This window comes from Corvus brachyrhynchos, unplaced genomic scaffold, assembly GCF_000691975.1.
Source record: "Corvus brachyrhynchos isolate BGI_N302 unplaced genomic scaffold, ASM69197v1 scaffold279, whole genome shotgun sequence".
Taxonomy (NCBI): domain Eukaryota; kingdom Metazoa; phylum Chordata; class Aves; order Passeriformes; family Corvidae; genus Corvus; species Corvus brachyrhynchos.
The window spans coordinates 9,128,437-9,145,194 of record NW_008246060.1 but is presented as its reverse complement, the minus strand read 5'-3'; positions in this window follow the sequence as shown (position 1 = coordinate 9,145,194).

Here is a 16,758-nt window from a genome sequence, read left to right as displayed (position 1 = left end):
TGGATCAAGTGATAAAACCACAATATTTTGATTTGCATAAACTTGTTTTCCTATTAGTACAAGATCATCTGTTGCTGGGGGCAGGTAGATTCTCACTAAATTAAAATCTAAACTGCACGTAACCTTCCCTGAATCGGGCACCACTTGTCGTCTGCTAGAGCAGCCCCTGGAACTAGTCAGGAATCCTGAAAACAAGAACCAAACACAGGGAGCTTAGTTCTGCAGGACCATGCACTGCTCCAGCAGGCTCCTGCCTAAAGCCCTTCATCCACTGTATAATCCTGGGAGGCTGCAGGTCTCTGCCATCTCCGGCAATGTGACCTGGAGAAGTGAAAAGATGCTCAAAGGGCTCAGTCTCCAGCTGGTTTGTAGTTGAGGGCACTGGGGAAGCGTGGCAGGGCCAGGGCTACCCACCCCACAGAGTAGTCCCCCTGAAGCCTTGTTCGTCCCCATGATGCCTGGTGCTGTCCCGGGGATGGGATGGGTAGTTTGGGATCACTGGAGAACCTGACCCTTTTAAAACTCCCTTATATGTCTTGTGAGGTGGGAGGTAGTGTGTGAACTGCCACTGAAACCAGCTGTGCTACATCCTGCTGGTTAGTTCTTCCATTTTGGACCAAGTACCCTGAGCTCTGAGGCTTCTGTTTTGCAGAAGGTGACTATGGTTACACAGACTAAAAGCCCTAATGTGGATCTTAGGAGACTTTTTTTTTTTTTTTTCCTTTGAACAACCCATGTTTCAACTGAAATGTATTATTTCCTTTTCTGTCAAACCAGGTCATGGGAACTTTACACTGTACAGTCCGGGAAGAGGTATCACTGAGTTTGAAGCCCATCCTCCCTTGTGGTTGGCGTGGCTATAGGATCCCTCTGCCACACCTCTGCCACACCTATCCCTGTCAGAAAAGGCCACTGTGTATTGTCACAAAGTGTGCAGTAAGATCGAAAGCTAAAACTTGGAAGGGAGAGCCAAGCTCCAGTTTGCAGCCCTAAAGTATTCCTGCTAGCATCTGCTCTTCCCACCCTTCCTGGAGGGAGCCAGTAGCTGGTGGGCGACCTCCTGTTGGTGCCTGGGCGGGGCAGGCGGTCCAGCGCAGGCGGCTCCTTTCCGGGAGCTGTGGCCTCCACCCAGGCCAGCTGGCAGCAGCCCCTGGCTCTGTGCCTCTCCTGCCTCCCTGCTCAATTTTTGCAGCTTTAGAGCCTCGTTTGGGGGCTGAAGTGCCGCAGAAGAAGCTGGGCTAAAAGGGTGCCTTTTGCATGGTGTGCAGTCCTGCTGCGGTGGGAGCCCTGATTGGTGGCTGGAGCTCCTGGGCATCATGAAAATAAAAATAACCCTTATTATTAAACGAAGCATGTTGTCTAAATGCTAGTTGTGATTTTAAATGATTTTTTGTTATGTTTCCTAAAGATCATGGCACACTGTGTTTCTTTGATCTGTATTTTTAGAGGTGTTCTGTTACTCCGAGCGCGGGGGCTGGAGCTCACAGATCAGACCGCAAGTGGCCATATCCCCTTGGGAGTGTGGAATAAGTCACTCTGGCTGGCTCGTGGGTGTGGATGAGTTACATCTGTGGGGTGCCTCATGCTCCTATGGAATTAAATGTTCTCTCTGTTTATTTTGCATGGGTTAGTTATTAAGGGAAGTTACATGCCTTACACAAATGAAGTGCCAGAGCCCCCATTGAACAGAAATGCATAGACCAGTTATCTTCAGGTACTGGAAAGAATTTCCCCAAATAAAAAAGCAAGTGAGAACCGTAAACTGGCCAGTATTAGTGTGCACTTAACTGTGGGCACTTCAAGCCATCTCAGTGAACTGTTCTACTGCATCATTCATAATACCTGAAATTGACAAGTACATAGGTACACAGGTGACCTTGGTCTAGACTTTGTCCTGATGATGTGAACAGATTCTGACTAGATTGCTGTTTGGGGTGCCCCACAGCATAAAGATTTTGATGAAAAAAATCATGTTCAAATTGGAATAGAGCTGATAGCTTCGTACACAGATGTTTTGTGCATCAACCTTTATTCTAAAATAGCTTTTAATAGCTCCAGTTCATTTTTAAATTATTTTTTTAAAATCAAACTTATTCTTAGACCTCAGGAAAAAAATAAGATGACTTATGGTTGGAAACAGAAACTGTCAATACCTTCACGCCTTGCATTATTTTTTCTTTTCAAATTTTGTTTTTATTAAAAATAGAATTCTTGAAAAATGCTGATTTTTCTTAAGGCAACTGATAAATTGCTTGAAACAGATCCCTATTCCAGTGCATGCTATTTCTGAAAATTTGATATTTTCAAATAACATGAAGTGAGACTTCCAAACATCTCCAAATTATTTGGAGTTTTTCAAGTTTATAGATTATTTCTAGAAATCAAGAGCACAGATTCATTTTTGCAGGGGTTTTGGCTTTTCTTTTTGTGATTGGTTCTTTTAATTATATTGCAAACAAATTACCATACTGAAATCTTTCTGTGTGTCAAGATATCAAGAATAACATAGTGTGAGCCTCTGCCATTAATATTCATTGTGATATTTCATAACTGTATCTGTTGAGCAGCACTGATTGAATTTAGAGAAATTGTATTGTTTAAAATCCTTTTCATTAATATATTAAACTCTCACAGCATATTATTGAAATCAGTTCGTACACAGACATTTGATTTTGCATCTCTAGCCTTACCCAAGTTAAGAGGCTGTTTGCATCCATTAATGTCATGTTAGGGAAATTTGCACTGGAATTCTTTGGCTGGGATGCTGTGTTCTGGTAGCTGTAAGAACTGTACAGGTTTCAGAAATTATTGGTGAGACTTAAGTGTATTATAAATTAATAAAAAGTTATAGAAGATATTGTTTATACTGAAGTACAAAATAAATACTGGATTTTCTTTTAAATAGAAAATGGTTTGGGGGATTTTGACTGTTAATGAATCACTCTGCCAAGCTTTGTGGTTTAAAAGCAAAAATGCATGCACTTTAAAGCATTTAAATTTTCTTCTGTCCTATTTCACTATCAAAGACTCTACACAAACAGAGGAAACAGGCAGATGAGCTGGTCTATGGGAGGAAATAGTTAAAAGTAGTGAAGTCTAAGTGCTATCAAACACATAAACAAACCTCTAAAAGTAACGTTCACATTAACATCAACAACTTACTGGTTCTAAATGTTTCTTGTGACTGATGCCAAAGAAGGAAGAGGCGAGTATGCTGTTTAAACTGATTGAGCCTTGTTGCAATACTGGAAATTGAGCTGCATGCAGCAATTGTTGGTTTGGTTTTTTTTCCCATCTGTATGCTACGAGTTTATGGGGAAGGTGAAGAGCAGGTTGAGCCCTGGTTCCTGGGAACCAAGAAGGGAATGCTGTTGCTCATACTCATAGAACTTCTTTTGTATCTTTCCAAGTTTTAATAATTGTGAATAAAACATGGATTAAACTAGTAAAAGTTTTAGGGCTTTGTTGTGATTTTTTTGTTTTAAATCCTTAAGCTCTTTAAATGCCCCTGCCAGTAGAGGTCACAGGTTTGTCTGTGTGCACACCACTGAGGCCACATGAGCTGCCTCGTTACTAACTCCCATGTGAGCAACTCCAGTGTAAGTTTTTGTAGGAAGAGAGCAAAATGGGTTTACAGCATCCCTTTAGAACCTGCTCAAATTAATCTGCATGAGGTTTCAGAATATGTACAGTTGAATATTCAAGTTTCAGTCTAGTTCTTTGACAGTGTTTTTGCAGAACGCTAACCACTTAAAAGCAGCTTGGGGTTTTAGGTTTTGGATTTCCCCATTGTTCCTCCTCTGTTAGCAAGCCAAGCAATGCAGGATAGGGATAATGCATGACACTGAGAAAGCAGCTTGCTTCTTTGACCCCAGCCACTCAAGAACCAGGTGATGTACTGAGCACACGGGAGGAAAATCAAAGTCACCGTCCTGTAAATATTTATATACATAGTTACGGTTAGACATAAAAACGGTTTTTTAAACTTAGTCAAACTCCCTTCACATAAAGTTAAGAATGTATGTAAATATTTGTAGTCTGGAATCTATTTCAGGTTTTTAAAATATTTAAAGTCCTTTCAAAAATACTCTTTATTTTTTTTTTTTTTTTAACACTGCAAGGCCTTATGCTGCAGTATTAAAGATGCGTTCAGAGAATGCAAACCCAGCTGCATGTGTAACTCCTTCCGGCAGCAGCAGGCAAGGTAACAGCTGACCAACCCGCAGGATGCTTTTGTCTACGTGTTCAGGCTCTCTCTGGCAAGAGTTAAGTGCTCAGTTAGAGGGCAGGAGGCTTGGCTTGGGGTCACTGAACTCCAGGCTGTGATTGTCTGATTCAGCTAATTCTTCCCCTCCAAACTTCTAAAGTAACTTCAAACAGATTGCTTAGACTTGGAGTGCCTGTGTGTCCCAGTAATAAAGCAGGGTTAATTGTGCAATCTTCCGTCTCTTGCCTGGACTTCCCTAGCTGGTGTGCAGAAGCTACTTTTACAGTGGTACTGTAAGATAAATAATTTGCAGGTCCCTGGTAGTACAGATGTGCAGCTACCTGGAAATGGGAAGGGTTGCATTTTCATACGCTCTCAGTCTTTGTCTTGAGAGCTGTGGTTTTTACTTATTTTATTAGCTCCTGGTGTGAAGGAAGTGATGTTATCCTAGCAACCTCCTGTCTTCATTTGGCCTTCAGCGTTTTTCTGTGCGTGTGTGTGTATACGTATATATTTTCTTAGTAGTGAGTGACTGAAAACATGTGCAAGCCAGCCATGTGCTGATGTTGCACTGACTCCAGCTCTCACCCACCCGCCCACTTTCCTTCCTTCCTTCCTTGGAGAGCTGGCAAACAAATTACAGCCTCAACGTGTGTGCTGCTCAGGCAACGGCCCACTGGGGAAATGCACGGGGGAGAACATTTGGATGCCAGATCAGTGTCTCATTAGGCATTTCTTAGTGTATTTTACAAGTCTGCAGACAAACAGTAGTTAAGACTCAGATAGAGAAAAATTTATATGCTCCCTGCAGGAAAGCAGGGAGGCTGGGGAGTCTGCTGGGGATTGCAGGGCAGTTGCTGCACCTTGGCAAGTCCCACATGGCCATGCAAAGATTCAGTAATGTGCCCTAAAAGCTGATGGGCGGAAGGGGATTGGTGGCCCTCCTGATGACAGGTTTTGAAATGCCAGATTAATTCACTGCTTTCTGCTTTGAGATAAGGTTCAACAGATGCTCCACAAAATGTTGGGGTACGTGTGTGGTATAAGTGTGAAACTGGGCTGAATCCAGCCCAAACCTGCTTTATGAATGGTGATTCGTGAAGTCATGTGGCTTGATCAGATGACTTCAAATGTGTTTTTAAGTGAGGGTTAAAGGAAACATTAAGCTTATGTTTCCTTGTTGCTGTCATTGCTGTTTTACCATATTAGAGTCTTAATGGTATTGTTTTCCTTTCTTTTTCACAAACAAGATGACCTTGGCAGTTAATGACCTGCTTACAGTTTTTGGCATGGCTCTGCAGGGGAGGGGGCATTCGTCATATTTATTCAGTAATTTCACATTACAGAAGATGCTCGACATTGGCTGTGAGGAGGCAGTGAGTGAAGCAGTATAAAGGGACCTTGCATCTAGGATAAGGAGGAGGGTGGCCCCATTTCAAGGATGGAGTTCCCCCCTCAGTATGGATGCAGAAGGATTCAGTCTGCAGAAAAGGAAGATGCAGAAGCTGGGGGTGTGGGCTAATGTGGGGTTGGTCTGCATGTGGACAGCAACAGCCCAGCTGCCTTGTGCTGTGGAGGCAGGGAAGAGCAGCTGGTGCCTCCCCAGCACACTTGGGTGCGTTTTGCCGGGCAGCTGGGAGCTGAATGGCTTCGCTTCAGCAGAGGAAAACTTGTCCCTCAGCACCTGCGTAACTGGGCTATGCAGACCACAGCACAGCAACAGGGGCCTGACGGTGGGGAGGGTACATGGGCCAGCAGCCCTGCTGCTGCTGCCTCATCTGCCCATTAGCAGAGAAACGGTTAAGTGAGGCTGTACATCATCTATATATTAAAAACGCCACAAATAAATGGCACCAGGCCTTCTTGAGCCACATCGCACTTAAGAAATGTTGAGTGTGTTTGGTCTCCACGTACTTGGTGCCATGCTCTGCCCCCACGTATTGCAGCTGCAGTGCTGTAGTTGGAAATTTAATGAATAAAACTAAAGCTCAAAACTCTTGGGTCTAAGTTTCGTGATGTTGATTTTCTTGTGAGGAGAGAGGGATAAAAAGTTGTCTTTTTTTGTTTGTTTGTTTTGTTTTGTTTTTAAATCTAGATTAGCCATACAAAGAAGTGTTACATGTGAACTGCTGCACTGGTAAGAGTAAGCTGGTGCTTTGGAAAGAATTTCTGACTTTGGAGCAAATAATTTGCTTTTTAAGTGCTCTGTTGTTTTTTCCTTGGCTTTGACTGTGAGGGGGGGCTGGGTGGTGAAGGGCTTCTGTTATGGGTGCTGCGGCCACTGAGGGGACAGTGGGGAGGCTGCCACCATGCGAGCAGTAATTTTACCTATGTTGGTCTCCTTTCAAACTGTCGCAGTAAATCTATTTTCCTTGTCATTTTGTAAATCATTATATAGGATTAGGCCTTTTACCAGCAGTTAAGAATTCTGCAGTCATTTTAAGGACTCTCTCCCTCCCTGGCTCAGCCAAGCGATTCCTATTCTTGCTGGTATTCCTCGCTATTTAAATAATGCCGGGCCTGATTAGGAGGAAATGGTCTCTGGAAGGCAACCGACATTTTCAAAAGCGCTGTTCCACAAAGGAGACTTTGAACTGTGCTAAGGCTTTAAAAGTTAAATAATATTTTGAATGTTAGAGTTCTAATGTTTTCCTATTGTCATGGGAGACTTGGATTGAGTCCCAGGATTGTGGTTAACTTTGCCTCCAAGCTTAGGCCTTATTTATTACCACTGAGGAGATGAACTTAAGCTACTTCACTTCTTTTTTTTTTCCTTTTTTTTTTTTTTTTTTTTTTGGTGTTAACTCTTAAAATCGAGACATCTTTTAAAATTTTTTTATTACATTTATTTTAAAAAGAGCTTTACTTTAGCTTATTTTTTTTAATGGAGGCATGAAGAGGATGAGCCAACTCTCAGTGGCAGGGCTGCTGGTGCCCCGGGCTCCCCGTGTCCCTCTGAGCCCTGTGGAGGGGATGTGAGGCTCCCTGCATCACCTCTGGAATGAAGGCGGTGGAGGCAATTAAAAAAAGTCATGAGGAAGGATCCTGAGGAGAGCCGTGCGAGGCACGGGCGGCAGGGGCTGGGCACTGCTCTGGCTGAGGCCGGGCACTGCGGCTGTGGCCGGTTGCGGGACTCGGGTGCTTCAGCCCCCCTGGTGCGAGCAGCCCTACGTTCCTCTCATGGAGTGAAACAGCGGAAAGGCCCCTTCCGACCCAAACCATCCCACTCTTCCGTGAAGCCTCGGCGAGGGCGGCCGAGGGGCCTCTGACGGGATGCAGCTCAGGTTTATGGCTCTCACAAATGAGTTCGTTATCATACAGCGGCCTACTGGAGCCACAGTTTAAGGAGTGGTTTCAATGGAACAAGATTGTTTTAGGAAATAAAGTTAATACTTTAAGGACATTTATGCTTTTACTAAGCACTCAGAAAGCTGCATGAACTATGATAATAAAATTCGCCATGCGGGTCAAATCATGGCCTTCATTGTTAGGCCCGGGTTTTTCCTGTCGTCATTCTCCCCTGGGGATTTATTTGGCATGAGGTATGATTTATTTGGCATCACGTAATCTGTGCACGGTAGTCATGAACCCTTGCTTTGAGGACGCGGGGTTCAGGGCTGCTGTTGGTCGGTGCAGTCTCCCAGGGCCCATCTTCCATTACTGTGTACTTCCTGCCCATTCCCAGGAGCCTAATTATTAATATAATAATATGCAATAATGGCTTATCAGAACAGATTATGTTAGTGTAACTTGTTTTTACCATAAGTCAGTGCACGTTAAAAGCATTCGTTGGTTTAAGTTGAAAGCTGGGTATGTTTTTCTGCTGAGTAAATGCTCCTTTCCAGCTTCCAAAAGGACAGAAATCCCTTTATATTTAGCAATGTTCAGTGTCTGCTAAAAGCAAAAGAATGGTGGTTTTGTAGTTGCATATTTTGGCCCAGGTGAAAAATGTAATAAATGAAGCACAAGACAGAGGAAAGGGAAGCGCCTAATCAGATACTAAAGAGACTTCATGAATATTAAGCATTTTCCACTTAAGCAGTCTTTTTAATAATCTGAAACATTAATAGCAGTATGACTGCCTGCATCTACACCAGCTGTACAAGAGAGATAAAAGTCCCAGTTTAACGTGATTTTTATCAGATTACTCATGCTAGTGTTCAACCTACAGAAGAAGTCACTTTGCAGGGTGAAAAACAGCTTTCTAACAACAGTACTGGCTGTATGCACAAATAAACAGTGTAAGTTTGGTTCTTGATCTAGGAAATAGTGGAGTAACTGATGGTAGTTTAAATACTTAAGGATTTTTGTTCCTTTCCCCCCTCCAAGGTATTCAACCTTAGTGCCTAGAGTTGTACTTAGTCATTCAAGAATAAACCTGTAAATGCATGCCGAATATTTTCTGGTAATTAATTATAAGAACTATTTGTTCCCAAGTTAATGAATTCCCTGTTAGTTTCCTGCATTCAGTTTGTTACATGTATTACAAAATGATTGAAATGTTTTGGGGTTTTCTTAAGGTGCATGTTTAAGTGTACACTGTTCCAGTAAAGTAAAATGGTTTGGTTGTGCCTGTTGTCTAAACTGTCTGTGGATATTTAAACCTGTGCTCATTGCAGTCAGGAAGATACTTGGAAAGTTCTGCTTTCTCAAACCAATTGTATTTTCCTGCGTGGTTTGCTTCTTCTTTTGGATTACCTCAAAAGGTAATACTAAGAAAGTATCTGCTGCACTTGATGCCACGTATAAGTATGCGTGAAAGTTTTATACACCTGCAAGTGGATAATTAGGTAGCACTTAAAAAAAAATAGAAACCAAAAACTAAACAACAAAAAACCCACTGCATGCTAAATCTCCTGCTTTGGGCTTGTCTGTTTGATTTCCTGCTCAGAAGGGCTGGTCTGCTCTGCCCCTTCCTCCGACATTTCAGCTTCTGTCTGGGAGCTGCTGAACTGTTTGTACTGAAGTGAATGAGGACCTGTTTCATTTGCCCTTGGCTTTGCAGGCTGTGATCAGTAAGGTGTTAATCACAGCTGAACTGTCCCTCTGGCAGGTGTCAGGTGGGCAGTGTGGAGCTTGGCTCTACGTCTAAACTTAGGAATCTGAGCACAGTTAAAACTGGGGTCCATTTTAGGTGATCCCATAACTAATATAGGTAAAGCTTCTGTCCATATGTGTTTGCTCTTTGCTTGGGGAGAAGAGCCTGGGAGAAGGATGCAGGCTGACTTTGTGCATGTTCTTCAGGGATGAATATGTCCTTGAAAGAGTGGACTGCAAGAAAACAAGAAAGAAAAATGAAACAGCATTTCCTACCACTTATTTGTGTAAGGTCTGGGTTGCATTACACATCTGGAAGCAGCTTGCTACTCTCTGTGCATTTGCTAGTGATTAGCTTTTTTTTTTTTTTACTGTACTGCTTGTAATTTGAGATCTTGCTATGGAGTTAGGGAGGAGTTTCTAAAGAAGCAGATACAGTACTTTCTTTTGTAGCAGGTTTTTTAAAGCATTCATATTGATCCGTTTGAAGGTCTATCTCCTCTAATAACTCAAATTCATTTCTTACAAAACTCACCATCACTGAATTGCTGTTGTCAAGTTAGAAAAGGTAAATGTGAAAGGATCTCATTCTACTTCAGCAGCAGTTCTTGTTCCATCTGATGTATTTCTCTTGTCACTATGCTACAGACCTTGTCTATCCTAGGAAGTGAGTAAACCACTGTTAATACAAGTGCTTAAAAATATTTTGTTCATGACCTTTGGAAAAGTTGAACTTAAGAGATTAAAAATAGGGAAGGAAAACTGTATTTCACTCTTGCTTATACCCGCCCCCCTCCCAACTCCCTCCCGTCTTTCCCCAGAGATATGGAACCTTGAAACTATGACAGCATTTATGTATTCTCTTTCAAACCTAAAAAGTGACAGGAAGCATTCTCTGCTAGGTGTTGTAGCCAGGCTTGTAAAAAAAAACCAACCAAACAAAAAACCAGTAACTTTGGGGACTGCTGGAAATGGATGCTGGATATTTCATAGAGGTCCTTTCCTAATTGGTATTGGAAATTTCAAGTTATGTATATATTTAAAATATTTGGTCACGATTCAAAAAAGCCCCTACAAGGTGATTTTGTGTATTGCACATTTTTAGTACCTGTGATTGTTAATTGTTTGTTTAAGTGAAGAAAGCTTTCTAGGATGAAAAGGACAGACTAAAGTGGGCTATTCACTGCAAAGAAAATATGTTCTCTTTCTGGTACCTGTGGAAACAATTTCAGTCTGGACAGAAATATCTTAAAAGTTACCTCTGCCTGCCCCCCTGCCCAGCACTGCCCTGGGGGGAATTTTTATTGAGTGTCAAGAGCAGGGATTTCAAAGACTTTGAGAAAACTGCTTTTTTTGGGAGTTGATGACATCATGTGTCTGTTCGTAGCTGTCTGGGGCAAATCAGTGAATATTAGTGCTGCACTGTTTATCACCCCATAATGTGTAAGCCCTTTTAGTTATGGACCAATAACTCATGGGTTACACAGTGGTATCTGAGTGATTTGGAGCTCTCCTGGAGGGAGAATGGAGTGGCATGAAGCTGTGGTAACCATCTTTTGCCCTAGCATTTTGTGCATCAGCTGTGTAGCATTTTTAGTTATTGCTAAAATTTGTGGTAGGAAGCTGCCTGAAATGAAATGTGAGGAACTCTGTATAATAATAAAATCAATTGGACTGTTTCCCCAGTAATTCTGGAGACTGATGCATCATTAATGTTGGTAATACAGTAGCTGTCAGATCACAAACTTCTCAATAAATGTGCAGCTGGCAGGCTTTGATGGAAATTGGAGGCAAGCAGAGAATGAGATTTAGGGCTTTGATATATGGGGTGTCAGCCATGTGATGAAGTTTTTATCAATTTCTGTCACTTCTGTCTCTTATGTTCACTACATATGTGGTCTTCCTTGCAGTTTCTGGTGGTGACTGAAATGATAGCTGCACCTTTTTAATGTTTTGCAATAGAGATAGAGGTTAAAAGAAGAGGCAAGTTCACTTTTAAATACATTGTTTTGTATATGGTGGCGTCACATCAGAAATGTAATGTGATCAGTGATCACCTGTTATACAGTTAGTGATTTATTAATCATTATAATAACTTCAGATGGAAACTGGAAGCAGAACTAATCATCAAGGTACTTGCCTGAATACAATAGCAAGGCAGTTGTTCAGTATCCTGATTGACAGCCTGTACCGGGGAGACATCAGGGGAACTGAGTGAGTGACTTTTCCAGTCCTTCTGACTCTTTTTTGTCATGTTTTTTTTTTTAAATTGCTTAGTAAATCAGGAATTCTCTGTATCTTCAGAATAACCCGTTTGAAAGACTACCTAGAGCAATTACTTGAAAAAATCAAATGGGGCTGTTGCAAATTGCCATCAACCCTGATTTAGATCAGAATTGCATAAACAGCTGGAGAGTGACACAAATATCTGCAACATAAAGGAAAAATAAACCAACTAGTTTGCTAAGAGTAAATACTGATAAGGACATTTGAATTTGAGTACTTTTGAATTTGAGTACTTTGCACTTACGAGTTGTGAGGAACGCAAGTTTACATTATGGGCTACACTTATTTACATGTTCACAAAGCTGGGATGTGAGTTTTTCTCTCTTCACACTCTTAAAACAAAATGAGGTTTCTAGAAACACAAAACAAGCCCTTGCCCATTGTAAGGATAAGTTTCTGACAGGACCACATTAGCAATAGCTTTGGGTGGCTCTGGGCCAAAGTTGGCTGAAAGAGTTGAAGCTGCTTGCAAGCAGTGTAGGACCAGGGTGTACACTTTGAGCTGCTCTTGCAGGGGAGGGTGTAACTCCTTGTACAGAGTTGTTGTTAATTTGTGATCTCAGCAAACTTTGGGGGAAACTACTTTTCTTATTTGGATCTTTGATATGAACAAAGTGAGTGTGCAGATGCTTTATAGATAAACCTTGAAAGCATAATGATTTGTCCCTTGTCCGACCTCCACAGATTCTTACAGGGAGGATGTAATTGGTACTTCTCCTGCTTGAAATCCCATGGAAAGTATTAGTAATGTAGCTCTGCATAAAATATATTACAGGAGTTTAGTTAAAAGAAATGCCCTTTAAAAATTTGATAGGCTGATTCTCTACATGCAGGTACCAGACTTAGAGGAGTTTTTTCCAGTATGATCCAGTGCTTTTTCAGTAGTTTGGATTTGGCTAATGCCTTATCCACACTCCTGTGTTTGCTGCCATTTTAGCTAGAATTCTGTGAGCTGCAGTCAACTAACAAAAGTCTGAGCAAAAGTTTTTGGCCCATTTTGCCCCTGTGGGATTTTTGTGTTTCTGTACAAAACCAGTTTTTCATACTGAATACCTACAGAGAAGTGTCAACTGCACAAGGATTGGAGTAAAATATTTTAATTTTTATCCCTTCTGTATTTTGAAATGAGTAATATGCAGAGTGAAGAATTCTGAAACAGTATTTCAAGGGAAGATTTTAATTCCCATTAAAGTAGTTCACTCAATGTGTCTTTAGGACCTCCTCCTGAGGTCCTAAACTTACTTGTTCCTCTCTTGTCTGTTCCCACTTTTCTTAGAGCCTTAGAACTGGAAGCTGTGTTTAGAAAGCAAGCTACAATGGTTGCTGCTACATTTTGAACACTATTGCTGGTTTACATGTTGGTGCCTCCCCTTGTTCTACTCATTGATAACTATTTCCTTAATTCATGATAACTGTATGCATGTATAGAGGTGTCTGTGTATATAGGATTTCTATATATTTGTTTTCTATGTACTATATATTGTCCTATATATTATGTACTTGATTTTCTTAAAATGATGCTGTCAGAGGCTTTTTGCTATGGTATGATTTAAAATATTTTTTTTTCTTTATGTGTGAGTTTTCAGGAGTTAAAGTGGAAGGGTGTTTTTTTTTGGTGTTGAAAGCCAAGCTTGCCTTTTATGGGTTAGACAGTGTTGTTTGTGTATGGATAGACAGTATTCATTTTAGCAAAAAGGCTCTGCATCTGGCTCGTAGTCTCATACGCAGATGAAATCATGAGGAATAGCTGGTAATGTCAAGTAGAATACATGATAAAATTATTAAATTATGTAGCATTGTCTAATCTGCTCACACAGCTTTGCCTGTTACAAGTGACAAACTAATATGCCATCAGACTTGACAGCCCTCTTAGTTTATTGTAGAAACTTGACACAAACTGTCGTTCATGTGCTCTAGAAGTGATGTGTTTCAGATAACAGGAAATACATTCCTCTGGCACCTTATAAAACTGTACAGTTGGCTGAGTGTTATGTGAAAGAAAGCATGGAGTCCAGTTCATAATAACGAATTCAGCTTAGACTGAGTGCATGTGCTTGTCCACTTGCTTTCCTTTTGTAGAAGTTTGAGAAACCATTCTTTTAAAAGATTTAGTTAGTGATTTTGTTAGAAGATAAGCAGAAAGTTGTTGCATGCAGTCTGCTGCAGAGATGTAGACCCAGAGTATGTGAAGTTATACCCCAGCATGGCATGAAAATTTCAGTGGAGTTAAAATCTGTCAGTCAAATTTCTGGCCTGTACAATACTTCAAGTGGATGTTTTCATGGGGTTCAGGGCATGCCAGAGCAGCAAACAGGAGCTCAGGTTTCAAGCCCCTGTTGTAATGGTTATAGATTTCAGTTTCTCAGTGTGTGATATGGAGGAAAATTTGCAGATGACACCAAGCTGGTGGGGGAGTGTTGATCTGCTGGAGGATAGGAGGGCTCTGCAGTGGGACTTGAACAGGCTGGAAAGATGGGCTGAATACAATGATATGAGGTTTAACAAGACCAAGTGCTGGGCCCTGCACTTTGGCCACAACAACCCCCTGCAGCATTACAGGCTGGGGGCAGAGTGACTGGACAGTGACCTGGCAGAAAGGGACCTGGGGTACTGATTGATGGCAGGCTGAACATGAGCCAGCAGTGTGCCCAGGTGGCCAAGAAGGCAAATGGCATCCTGGCCTGGATCGGCAATAGTGTGGCCAGCAGGACCAGGCAAGGGGTCATGCACCTGTACTTGGCACTGGTGAGGCCCACTGAAATGTGTCCAGTTCGGGGCCCCTGTGTTTAGGAAGGATGTTGAGCTGCTGGAATGAGTCCAGAGGAGGGCAGCAGAGCTGGGGAAGGGTCTAGACCACAAGTCCTGTGAGGAGGAGCTGAGGGAGCTGGGCTTGTTTAGCCTGGAGACGAGTGGTTTCAGGGGACCGTGTCAGTCTCTACAACCACCTGAAAGGAGATTGTAGCCAGCCAGGAATTGGTCTCTTCTCCCAGGCAACCAGTGGACACAGTTTTAAGCTGCTCCAGGGAGGTTTAGGTTGGACATCAGGAAGAATTTCTCCACAGAAAGAGTGATTAAACATTGGAATGGGCTGCCCAGGGAGGTGGTAGAGTCACTGTCCCTGGAAGTGTTTCAGGAAAGACTGGATGTGGCACTCAGCGCCATAGTCTGGTTGACAAGGTGGCGTTCAGTCATAGAGTGGGCTTGAAGATCTCAGAGGTCTTTTCCAACCTAGTTGATTCTGTGATTCTTTGGGTTGAGCATCATCCCTTTGAGGTAGGTCTAATGAGGGGTGATATAGAACATGCATCTCTACTGCCTTGGCCTGTGTTCATTTGACTGGTTACTTCTATCCATATTAATATATACCTGACTTCCTTTCTAGAAATCCTGAATGTGGTGCCAAGCCTTGTGATGGTTTTGGACTGATGAACAGGTGCCTGATCAGCTGGCTTGCACCAGTCACATCTTGGAAAGAAACTTCTCTTCAGAGGCAAAGTGGTTTGCCACTGCACACACCCACTGCTACACTGAGATAGTTGTTCTCAATCAGTTGAGAACATCCTTACATCTTAAAATGTACCCAAGTCTAATTGCTCAGACTAGAGTAAATTTGAAGCTGCTTTTCAAGTAGGCTCTGTTGATGGAAGATGAGAGTATATAATGGTAGTACAAAATTTTGCATTTCCTTGGGTTCAGTGCATTCACTACCAGTGGGACAGCCCCAAAAAATAGACCCATCAGATCAAGAAAACCAAACTTGCTCCAGTAGAACATATATTTCATCCTCTTTTACTCTGTCTGTGCTGTTCTGTAGACTGCAACTGATTTGAAACCAGGTATAAGAGTAAAGATGATCTCTGTTCTATTTTACTTGTAGTTGTCAAGTGCAGCATCTAAGAAAAGTGGTTAGAATGAACAGTTTGGAATTGATATATATTTCTCTCCCTTTCTAAGGTCAAAGGACAACCTGACGTAGAATTTTGAAAGGGGGTTGTCTTCCCTAATTCTCTTTTGGGAAGAAAACGTCTATCCCTTGAATCAACTGAGCTGCTTTATTTTCATGTTTGCTCTCTGGTGCATTGTCACAAGATCTGATATTTGAAATTTCTCCATAGTACTCTACTCATAATGAAATTTTGTCAAAAGTGCTGATCCAGATTAGCAAGAACATGACACATCCGTGAAGTATCAGACATGATAAAAATTAGTTTTAACACATAGGATCAGACCCATTAAGATTCCAAACTAATTAGAGACTGAATTAGCCTTGAATTACAACCGATTTTCATATCTTTTTTGAGATGGAAAGACAAAGTAGTAACAAGCAAAGAGATGGAGCTTTTAAAAGTTCAGATTTTTTCCAAGAAGGAAAATGACTGGAATAAAATGAAGTTGCCTTTGTCTTGTTTCTCTTTGAAAATACATCATGTAATCATTGGTCTTGAAACTTAGCTTTAGTTTTCTCTGTGTGTTACAGGAATGAAAAATACTGTTAAATTAACATTGTTGATGAGCAGAAGATAACACTTATTTGCCTAAATTGTTTCACTGAGCTTACTGACACTTCACAATAATGCTGTTCGAGCCACTATATGCCACCATACACTATATTTTTTAAAAAAAAAAGTGTGTACATACTGTATTTTTTGATGTCTTGAGGCATGCATTTAGGGTGTTTCAGTTACAGGCTTCAGAATTGGGCCAAAGTTTATTAGTTATACCTTTAATAAGATTTACTGTGATACTAAATGAGTAAAGTTTATGCTAAAACTTTACTTACATGCTTAAAATAATTTAGTTGGTTGATTGGATTTGTTTCTTGTGGAAGAAACTTCTCACAGATTTCAGTCTTTGTGTTGGGTGGGAAGAGTGAAGTGAGTGTTGTCTTAGAGCCATTTGCTTTGAGGTAAATCCTCAATATCACATCTTTGGGGGAGTGTGTTCTTCCCTTCTAAAACATTTGTGCATTAAACCAGTAGGGCAATTGGTGAATGTTGATGGTAACCTCTAAAAAGAGAGGGCAGAGTGTTTTGCTTACTCTAAAAACTAAGTATGTAGGAAGAGCCAGAGTATATTCAGGTCTGTTTTGAGTGACTGTTAATTCAGCCAGTTTTGAGTTAAATTTTAAGTCTGTTTGAGCTCAAGTTCAGTCAAGCACATGTTAATTTTGTCCTTACTCAGAAAAGTGCTTACATTGACCATATGCTTAAATATCATCAGCTGCTGAG